Genomic DNA, 12083 nt, shown 5'->3' on the forward strand with positions numbered 1-12083 from the left:
TTCTGTAATGGACACTGTGTTCTTAAACTAGTGTCTTATACAGTACCTATAGCATTTCATTAGTGTCGTAAACTTGTTGTCTGTTACAGAAATGGTTAATTGCCAATATATTATAATAAAAGAAACTTAAAAATTTAGTACTACTGTACTGGACACTGGTGAATAAAAGAAGAATAAAAGTTTAATTATAAATAATAAATATTATCATTATAACAAATATAATTATTAAGCAGTTTAATATTTGGAACAAACCATACAGTTTTTTTTAAATATTATTATTTGTTAAAGTGAACATTAAAAAAACAACAATTTAATTTTTATAAACATTATATTGATCAATAACTAGTAATTAGCAATTGGTAATAACCTATTGATATTTATTATAAATGCAATAGGAACTTAGAAAGTTAATTATGCTGGTAAATTGATTCATACAAGTAAAATAATATAAGCATAATTTAAAATGCAAAGTTTTAAAAGAGTATAATAAAAATTAAATCGTTTTATGTTAATGTTTGATTTATGAATATACTATGTAATATATTGGACTAAGCTTCATCTTAGAGATCATAGCAAAAAACCTACGCACAGCTATAACAGGTATTTAGTTTATTTTTTTACATATTTTGTGAAAATAGCAAGAGTCTTGCGCAAGACCAAGACCAAGACCAAGACCAAGACCAAGACTGAATGTGTAAGACCTAGACTAAGAGACCAATATTAAGGTGTATACCCAAGACCAAGACTGAGTCTGCAGGACCAAGACCAAGACCAAGATTTTGAAAGTCTTAGTCTTGGTCTTGTTTTGATCATCACTACTTCTAATAAAGGTATAACTTCGTATTTACCATAAAACAAGACTAGTTATTAATGTACTATCAGTATAATATTTTAATTAAACTCAACACTCAAGAAAAAAATTGTGTTGCTAAAATGTTTGAGTCACGCCAGTTTGCACTTCGACATAATATTTTTGACATTCAAACGAGTTCCTACAACAGGCCACTTGTGGTCATAATATTTGGACATAATATGTATATATATTGAGCATTCATTCGAACATCCTGGTATGATTATAAGACTATTTTTAGGCTATTGTTTATATTGTATTATTAATCAAATTAACTTGTTACAAAATATCAACCTTGTCCATAATAATTTTTAAAACTTTTACCTTAACACACTGACTACTAGTGTAGGCTTCCTTGTGTACTCAGTCGAAGACGTATCGTATTTATTAGTTATTGTATACTTAATTAATAAAGTTATTACATAATGTTTTTTGTATATTACAAGACTTATAATAATACACTTAGCTTAATTACCTATTAAATAGTATAATTATTTAGATCAGTGGCCGGCAACCTTTTTGGACTCCCGGACCACATTCATAAATTAAAAGGAGTTTGCGGGCCAGACAAAAATAAAATTTTATATTCCAAATCATTTATCAAGAAAAAAATAACTGTTTAAAACTTTAAAATAATAGAACATAGAAATTACAGTTTTTAATAATATAATAAATAATAATTATAATATAAAAGTATGGAAATGTAAGTAAATAAAATGTCATCGTAGAATTTAAAGCGGGCCGTATACAATAGACGCGCGCGACCACTGATTTAGATTATAAGTACTTAGGTATAACTTTTCAAGCGCTCAATAATTTAAATTACGGACAGTTAGGTGGCAATTAGTACTGAAAACGACATACACATAGTAGGTAGTCATGAATGTAGGAATTCTGAAATGATCGTATTAATTTATGACTTAATCGTAGTGACTGTGTCTCCCCCTAACTCCCCTCCCCCCACAGATACTTTAAATAATAATTAATTTAAAAAAAAAATTATTAGAAGTACCTAGGTGCCAATTTTTATCTGAACTGAAAAATATATCGTTTTCACAATCTTTGTTTATTATTATCAAAATCTAAAACCTATAAATAATTATTTTGATAGAAATATTATTTTAGTAATTTGGACGACACGACAGTGGCCAATTCAAAGAAAATGCCACCCAACAGTTTCAATCATATACTTAACAAAGAAATGGACTGATTCACAGAGAGAGAGGTCCATGAGCAAACATTGCTAGAAGATAGCATACAACTTAGGTAGTTAGGTCTCTGTCTAACATTGTTGGCACTTGGAAACCTATAGTAGGGTATAAGGGGTGAGCTGTGGACGTATTAAGGGGCCTTGTTACTGCCGTTGATTTTAGTTCAAATTACCTTAAGTTTTGACAACATTTAAGTTGGTTTACGTTGTCCAATTTTGATTCTGAAAAAAAATTTTAACTGTACAAACAATTGTAGGGAACACTAAGTAAAAATCAAACCTTATATTATTGTAAACTGTAATAAATTCAAAACTTAAAAATACGATTTTATTCCAATATTAATTAAAATGAAAAACATAAAATGTTTCGTACGATCTACGGACATTTGTCTGCTAGATTAAAATATTTTTTGTCAGAATCAAAATCAGACAGCGTTAATTAACTTTAGTTTTGTCTTAAAACTAAGTAAGTCATGGTAAAATTCGTATTGTGGATTTTAAATTGTTATCGAGTTATTGACATGTGCAATGTGCATGAGTGAACAAGAGTGGCATTAAATTTCACTCGCACTAATAATCATTTAAAACAAACACACGGATCCTAGGCGAATAAGACGAGATTTAGATTGCCTATATTTTACTCCTTAAATAATAGTCTTACTGCCCTGCAGGGGCGTAGCGTACATGTAACCACTGTAAGCCAGTGGCGTAAATATTGTTAAACGTCGCGTTTCAAAAGTGGTGTTGCAAGTTTATATTTTTTCAGAAAATCGAACAAATTTGTATAGGCATCTATAGTTTCTATTTTCAAAAGTATATATTTGTTTAAAACAAGTACTATAAAAATTGTATTGGTGTCTGAAGTATTAGAATAAAATCATCACAATTTTCAAACTAATTTGAGTTAGAAATTCATATACAATTTTCTATTAATATCTATCTAAGATTTGTAAATTAAACACAAGATTTCTCATACGTTTTCCTACCTTTAACAAAGTTAACTGGAAATTCCAAAAAACTTTTTATGAGCGTTTGAAGTAAATATTTTTTTGACATTAAAGTTGCAGCTGTTTATTAAAGGATTCTCATCAAACGATTATTTTATTTTGTTGTAATTCAAAAATGAAAAACCGTAAATACTTGACATTTTCACCCAATATTTATTCTTTCAATTCTATAATTCACATTTTTTTTTATGGTTGACCGGCTCAGGTGGACTTTCCGCCTTGCCATCCGGGCAATCCCCTGGGTTTAGCTAATAAAATACAAGCTTATAACTTTTATTATATCAATCCGTTATTGTTATATTGTAATCTATTTTTCGTTTGTTTTTTTAGTAATAATAGTTTACTCAATTATAATTATAATAATAGGAAATTAACTATTCAAAATTAAATCAGCACTCACAAACACTAGTATTTAAATACCTACACCATCACTATTATGATTATACAACTAAAAAATCAAAATATTTTCCTTGGTAGGTGCCATATTATTTTTTTTTTATATTATAAATATTGAAGATAAGCAGTGATAGGCTATAGAAAATATGATGCACATATTATATACCTAAATATTAATATTAATTATATATTAATTAATTAAATATTACACCAATGAAGACATATTTTACATTTTTCTTTTAAAAAACATTTTTTTGAAAAATAACAATATCATTTATATTATTTATACTAATTATTAGGTACCTACGTTAAGACACTAGGTACACAATTTCCCGTCGTGAGTTTCCAAAAGAATTTAGAGTATTAGTGGGTACCGAAATTAAAATATTTCTCTGCACCACCAGAAATTGAGGCTTATTTACGCCACTGATGTAAGCACTGCTTACACTTGAAAAAAGAAAGTCTTTTTTTGAATAAAATTTAGTCAAATATGAAATAATTAATTTAATAAGAGTTACCCATCAGTTATTTTTAGGACGCACAACATGTTTGATGGTTTTTTACACGGAAGGACATATACTGACCACCACCTCCACACATGGTTGATGACCACAATAATTATCAGTGGTTTATTTTCGTATTACTTTATTTTCCCGGGGCGCCAAATAATATTTCGGGCTGTAATTACATCGTGTAAGCCGAATTGAAACTTCTTACGCGAGCCTATTAAAGTGATATGGACAAAGCTCCATAGGAGGGGGCACATAGTTATTACTCAGTTTGTAAGCATTTTTAATACCTACGCGACACTGAATAATGTTTATTTCGAACAATCTATTGCAAGTGTGACGTATTGTAGTAGCTCTGCGTTAATATTAAAAACCTATCATAAAAAAATGGGCTCTTCAGGTAATAACGATTGTAATTGCATATTATTGAAAAATTACTATATTAAAACTGTCTGGATCAAATAGCAATAATAGCATGATGATGTAATTAACTTTTTAACTTAAAAAAAAAATGAAAAGAATCGATTTTGTTTTAAAATATAAAAAGTTTTAATTAATTATGTATTTTTTTTAAAAAATAAAATTGTAAAATGTATAATTTTTCGTATCGGTGTAGTTTTGGTATTTCCGTTATGAGGGGAGGGAGGATATAAGTTAGATGGTATGTACCACTGCTTACACTCGCTTACAACGAAATTCACTCCTACTGCCTTATAAGTCTACGGTTTCAATCGTAACTATATTATGTCCATACTCGTTGGTCAGTGTTCTATAGGTAGTAATATGTCTATGATCAGATCATATTATTGTTATTTTATCACTGGTCGGACGGAGGGGACCGGAGTGAATAAGCCACTTGTTAAGCACTATTGAACTTGAGTTCACGACAATAATATTACATGCCACGCCGCCGCGCCGACGAAATTAGTCTCTGCACAGTGTGGGCCGTAATAATTTATTACATAATATTTTAATAATTGTATATAGTTTAATAGTTTATGTTATAGAAGCTATGAATGGTTAAAGACTCCCCAGAATATTTACTCACGAGCCGCTACTGGAAATCAGTGTCTGAAAATGACTTATAAATGAAAATAATATATTAATGGTGATAGCGAATGTTGGTATGTCGGAATGTATTTAAAATCTAAAATAATTTCTTGTTAAGTTCCTGAGTAGGTAGGAAGGTACATAAATTAACACAAATCAAATTACGTCATTAGTATATTATACACATATATATTAGGTGTACCTAAGTCGCAGTGACACTGAACATCGAACACGACCCCGCGGGTTCTTACCGGTCATTTCACTTTATATACGACTAAAATATCACATTTATGCAGAACAATACCTACCTAATACGAGCATTTTGAGTGAATTAAAATATATTCACAAAACGTTTATATTATACACGTTAGAAACACGTTAACAACACGCATTGAAGGGTTTGTATGACATCCCGTAATTCTATAAAACAGCTAGTTATTCTTTAGAATTACGAGTACTTTCAGTTAATGTATTGAATGAATCCATAAATTTACACACTTCAACTAGTTATTCTACATACTAACTAGATATTTTATGAACTAACAATAAGGGTTTAGTTAATGTATTTAAAACTGTTATTTATTTAATTTACATTATTTTGAGTACAAATTACAAAAAATCAAACGTTAGTATTAAGTCAAACACGCCCTATGTTATTATACAAAATATAAATATTAATTCATTTCACGTCAATTTATTAGAATTATTAAAATCTTATACAAATTTCAAATTTCAAATAAAAACCAATAGTTATTAATAGTTTTTTATAATAGAATTATAAACTTATTCTATTAATATAGTTACAACTATTAAATTATTATTTTTTTTACAATTTATTTATTAGAACTACACGAACTTTTTTAATGGCATTTAGAGTTACAGAGTAAATTATTTTTTAAACATATGCACCGTTTTGTGGTGCACTTTTGTTGACACGTGCATTTGAAAAACCCTTGACCTAGTCCTAGTGATTGGACATCATAGGTGCAAGTGAGGCTTAGCCACACCATAAAATATATTATACCGTAAAATATTTCACGAAAAAACTTTTCTCCAGCACAAGATTATCGAAGTAGGTACGAATGTACGATAGTATAACCTCAAGACTTTCTCAAATTTGGCAAAAGCTTAGATTTGTTGTATTATTTAAGGAATGTCCAGTGGCGGTGCCGACTTCTTTTTTCGAATGAGACTTAACCGTTTTTACTATAAATTATTTAACTTATGTTGCATAATATACCTACTTATGAATCAAATAATTTAACATAATATGGTTCTTAAGTATACTAAAAAATTTAAAGAATCAGAATTTGAATAAATATATTAGGTGTTAAAGGAAAAAATGGCGGTGGGAATGATTATTGCTATCAGTGAATCATATTGTATAGAAGATAAATATTATATATTATTATATACCTTTATAGATATATATTGATGTAACTTAATATTTATTACAAGCAGATTGCAAATATACTAACATAGTAGAAGTAGGAAACACAGAGAGAGTAGAAAATACAAAGTCTACAGCCCGTTAAAAATTTGTAGCCGATTGTAAACCCTCCCGATTTTAATTATCACTGTCCTGTAAACTCTCTCGGATCCACTCCAATACTACCTTATATAGTATATACTATTTAAAAAGTCAATAATTTGAATTATAGTAAATAGTAAAAATAATAATAATTTAAATCGACATTTTGATTTAATGTTTATAAAAATATGAAGATAAAGATTTTAAATGAGCTGCCTATACTTTTATGGTATGTGCCTACTACCTACAGTCTATTTTTGCTACATAAATACAATATAGTTTTAAAATAACTCAGGAGAGTTAACACATTTCCCTCAGGTAGGTATAAACCTAATGTTGACCTGTAAGAGTTTACCATATTGGGAGAATTTTAATATTTTTTTTAATATTTACTAAGTACCTAGTTTTGAGAGAATTTACCACCACGCAAATGTATTCCTAGTTGCACCTTTGATACACATTAATACATCCGCACATAAATTACAATTAAGTAGTAGACTGATTTCAGATATCCCCTGATCAACCACTGATCAACTTTATAATATACCAGCAGGGCCGCATTTAGGGAGGACGCTGGGCACAACTACCCTGGGCGCCAGTATTTTAGGGGTGCCAAAATTTTGTGGCCAGAAATTTGTTTACTTGTGAATTATTTAAATTTTATAATTTTAATTATTTTAATAACAGTATTATATAATATAGTTTTTTATAATAATAATATATTTGCAACAATAATATACAATACATTTTGTGTTAAACTTAACAAGTTTATAATAAGTTATACATTTAGTATAATAGTATTATATTATATTATATAGTATTATGCTGTTTGAATTTTTTTTAATCAATATTAATTTGTATAGTTTTATATATTTTTTTTTTTATTTATTCATGAAGTACCTGCTTAAGTATGTTAAAAAAACAACTTATATGATGAATTATAAGCAAGGTTTAAGTGACATAAATTCAAACATATCTTTGCGGAGAGAGGATTAAGGAATTAATAAACAATATTTTTAAAAAACGCACACATTGTAAAACAAATATTCTTTTCTGTGCTCAAAATCTAAAAGGTTAATGAGGGTCTATCTCCCATATTTTCTGTGGGCAGGCCCCTTAGGGGGATTAATTTTTTTTCATCGAGGCTTAGGGCCGGCAATTTTTTTTTGCACCGTGGTGAAAAATGTCTAAATGCGGCACTGCATACCAGAACGCATAAACACGCATGTCATATGTTATGCATATCCGTAGTTCATCATAATATGAACATATTATGTATATATATTATTATCAACTTATCACATAATCATACTATACCAATTTATTGTACTTACCATCTACCGTTTAACACCTGTAACATAAGGTAACATCGGTCGTGATGGTATCTGTCTTTTAGAAGGATCGCATTAGGACGGATCGTCGACCTTTATGTACAAACCGTGTTCTATGTGTATTTAGAAATCCCTAAAAAAATCACAACTATAACTTTTTTTCGTTCTTACTTTAATTTTGTAATTTTTATTCTACCACAATATAATATTATTTAATTTCAAATTTGAATTTTTGAGTAGCTACCTACATCACTATTTGTTTTAACATCTCCAATACCTATAGAGTTGCTTCTACGTCGAAGGTGTGGCTATATGACATAAGCGTCAAAGGTATAAAAATTACATATCATTTGCGCCAAAATGTGTAGGACATACGTGCCAATATTATATAGGTACCTGTTATACCTAACACATGGAAGAAGCGCCAAAGGTGTAAAAATGACATATCATCTGCGCCAAAATTAATGTTTTATATAAGTAGTTATTTAAAAATATCAATCTAATAAAAAATTGTCAATAATAAGTTATTAAAATGTTATAATATATAGTTCTAAATTGAATATAATAATTTTGTTATCTATTCACTGCGGCACACAGGTATCTAGTATTTTGGCTCTTACGTATGATACGATTTTGGCACTTTCGTAAGATACAACTATTTTTTTTCTTATCTCATTTTTGTCACATATGCACCGAAAGTTTGGTTTTCGATAGTGGTTGAAGCGTTGGAAAGCGTCCTTTTTCCGTCCAGCGGGTGGTAAAGTGTGAATATCTAAAAGGGAATATCACGCGTACTCTCTACACAACCAGACACTGAAATTTATACCACGGTCTTTCCTAAACACAATAACTTTTGGTTACATTTAATATTCATATTATAATCTCGTTGCACGACGCGTCAACATTTTTATTTCATGAAATCCTTTTCGTAGAGTAATCTGATTGTTGTATAGATCCCCGCATACTGCGCATTTACCTCTGCACTGATTACCTACGTTTTTTTATTCTTATTTTATTTTAATATAACAATTATTATTTATATTGATATTTATATCTATGCCACGGTCCTTGAAAAACATAAACTTTTAGTTACATCTTATATTTATTTATTTATTTATGTTTCTCTCATGAAAATGTTTTCGTAGAATAGTATGTGTTGTTTCCACCTTACAAGTGCGTAACATAGCAAATTTTACGCTCAGAAGAACACGTGTAGCTCTGTTAGAATAAAAATTAGAGTGCATTTACCATTTATAAAATCTAAAGGTAAGATTATTATATAGAAAACCTCATGGGTTTTTCTTATCATATTTTAATTTTAAAGCAAGTTATGAGTATTTTAAGTTGTACGAACCATTTACAATTTTAAAACACTCATAACTTGCTTTAAAATTAAAATGTAATAAAAAGCCCAAGAGGTTGTCTAGATAATAATCTTAGGTACTTTTAGATTTAATAGAGGTCAGTTACCTACTAATATAAGTACTGAAACACCTATATTCGGTAATTCACAATAATATACATATTGCATTTACAGGTTGAAATAAATATTAGGTTTGTTTTTTGAGAAAATTGTTTTATTTATAATATACAATTTTTCTAATAAATGTATAACATATTATTATAATATATATTTATTCAATTGTATACATTGTTTAATTAGTGTATACATTATATATTTATTTTTGATACCGAGCGGAGTGAAGAAGATAGTGGTTTTACAATGGTGTTTATTTTTTTATTTTATTTTTTATCCTGTATACAAAATTTTTACCAGAAAGTCTGTTTCGATTTCAACATATTATAGTATCTTATCTTTTAGCAAATTGGATCAAGATGGGTCCTTAAGACGGGTAATTTTCTTAATAGTTATTTAATTTCACGGAAAAAACCACCGAAAAAAATACGAAAATACGCTAAAAATGGGATTTTAATTTCTAACGATTTGTTTATCACCAAAGCAACGAATACAAAATAATAATAATATTACAATATTAATTCAACTAATGGGCTATAATAAATAACAACAATATAAAATATCCAGATTGACAAATGGTATCCGTTCAGAATCGTTTTTCATATACAATTATATTAGACACCTGTATCATTGAATTCGAGTTTAATACAATCCATTATATATTGAACCGATTGTAACCTAGTGTACAGCGGAGCGATATACACTTGCACGTTATTATTATTTATAATTTTCATACGTTATTTTCTCGAAAAAGTCATTTTTGTGTTTTTTTTTTTAATTAGGCATCTACCTAATATAGAACTGCTTTCAATAAAACTTCAATATTACATGTTCAGTAAAAACTTTGAGTGCAGAACGTCAATTAGATAAACATATCAACGTTATTATACGCTATCGCAGCGTTGTATTCGCTCTGTAGCTTATATAGCTTATAGTTTATCGTCTGGACGGCTGGACATTGTACCTTTACAAATTTACAACTATATTATAATCTTTCGTAATTTCGAGTCAGTGAATCATAATAAGCGCTGCATTACGATACGTTCCACATAAGCTAAACCAATAATAAACCAAGACGTAAAAAATGCTGAAAGGATCGTAACTGAAAAAAAAAAATTCGAAATAGAAAAAATCTAGATAGCGAGGTTCCGCAATATTGACTATAGATATCTAATCTGTGCCCGTCTCCAATGTTAGTTAATATTATTTTTTTTAACAAATGAGATTATTTATATCTATATAAATAAATAAAAACCATAAATTAAAAAAAAAATATATCAATTTAAAAAAATGTGGAACTCATTAATTGTATACGTGGTATCCAAACTTAGTGATAATAATAATATGATATGGGTAACAAATAATGTAGTATAACAAACACTGTTTGATTCATGACTCATGACATGATAATTCCCATAGTCAACTATCGAAACATAAATTACTCAAATCACCATATTGTGCAGATGATACAATATTACAATGGACTGGATTTAGTTTGAAAAACAGTATGACGTTGTCACAACGGCTGTGCCATAGTATTGTACCTACTATTGTAGTACTATCTAATAATATTATGCAAACATGCATTATGTCTAACCGTATTAAAATATATAGATAAATAATTTATTTGTGGTAAATAATAGTATACGACAGATATAAATAAAAAGAGTATGTACGATTTCATTTACTTATCACACTTTGTTAAGGACACTATTATGGCAATGCAATGAAAAAAGGTATCTACTGTGCTACGATTCAAATGCAATGTAATGTTATGTGTGTTTGAGGGGGGAGGGGGACTCAGTCACCCTACCTCTGGTGACGGCTAAAACGCATCCTCCTTAGTAAATTATTACTTTAAATATCCGGGGTTACAAGTGGTACGAGTATGCTTAAACAATCCCTGTTTGTATATTATACATATAATTAGACATTTTTTATACATACAACTATGTATCTATGGAACGGTTAAAACTATGTGGAGAGACATTAGCCTCCAAGAAATTGTTTACGCTTTAAACCTTGACTGCGTTAAAATGTACGCCTGAAGGTTACTTATGGTATATAGCACAATAATTATTAAACATAATACCTATAAGAGGTATATATCTTAAATATCTTAAATATATATACAGCAGTTCTTAACATTTTAAGATCACGGACCCCTGGTGAATGATTTTTTAGAAATCATGGAGCCCCTTAACAATTTATTTTCAAATACAAAACAATACAATTTTTTTTACAAAACATCTAATGTTATTATAACCAAATTTATAATAATTACTTTATATTACAAATTACATAAGTAGATATTACAAATATACACATTTATAATTGTTTTTATTGCACTTATTTTTAAAAAAAAAAATGTAATATGAAACTATAATTGAGTGCAACCGATCAACTGCACTTAGGGACAGTAAATATACGTCTGTCGGGACTACAGTGATGCACTCCTGTACATTTCGTATGAACAAGAAAACCTGATAAATAAATAAAAGTAATGCAATTAAATGGTGTAAAATCTACACCTAGTATCTAACACTGCAAATATACTTAATTGTATCGAATTTCACTGTACCTCGTCACCGGAGTGATAAAGATATAATATTTCTATCTCTTATATTATAATAAGATATATTATATGTGAAAATAATAATCCAACAATATCGTAATAATGAACTCATGTCACTTATTGACGTATGTTATGTGTTAATGCTGC

Source organism: Acyrthosiphon pisum, chromosome X (genome assembly GCF_005508785.2).
Source record: "Acyrthosiphon pisum isolate AL4f chromosome X, pea_aphid_22Mar2018_4r6ur, whole genome shotgun sequence".
NCBI lineage: Eukaryota > Metazoa > Arthropoda > Insecta > Hemiptera > Aphididae > Acyrthosiphon > Acyrthosiphon pisum.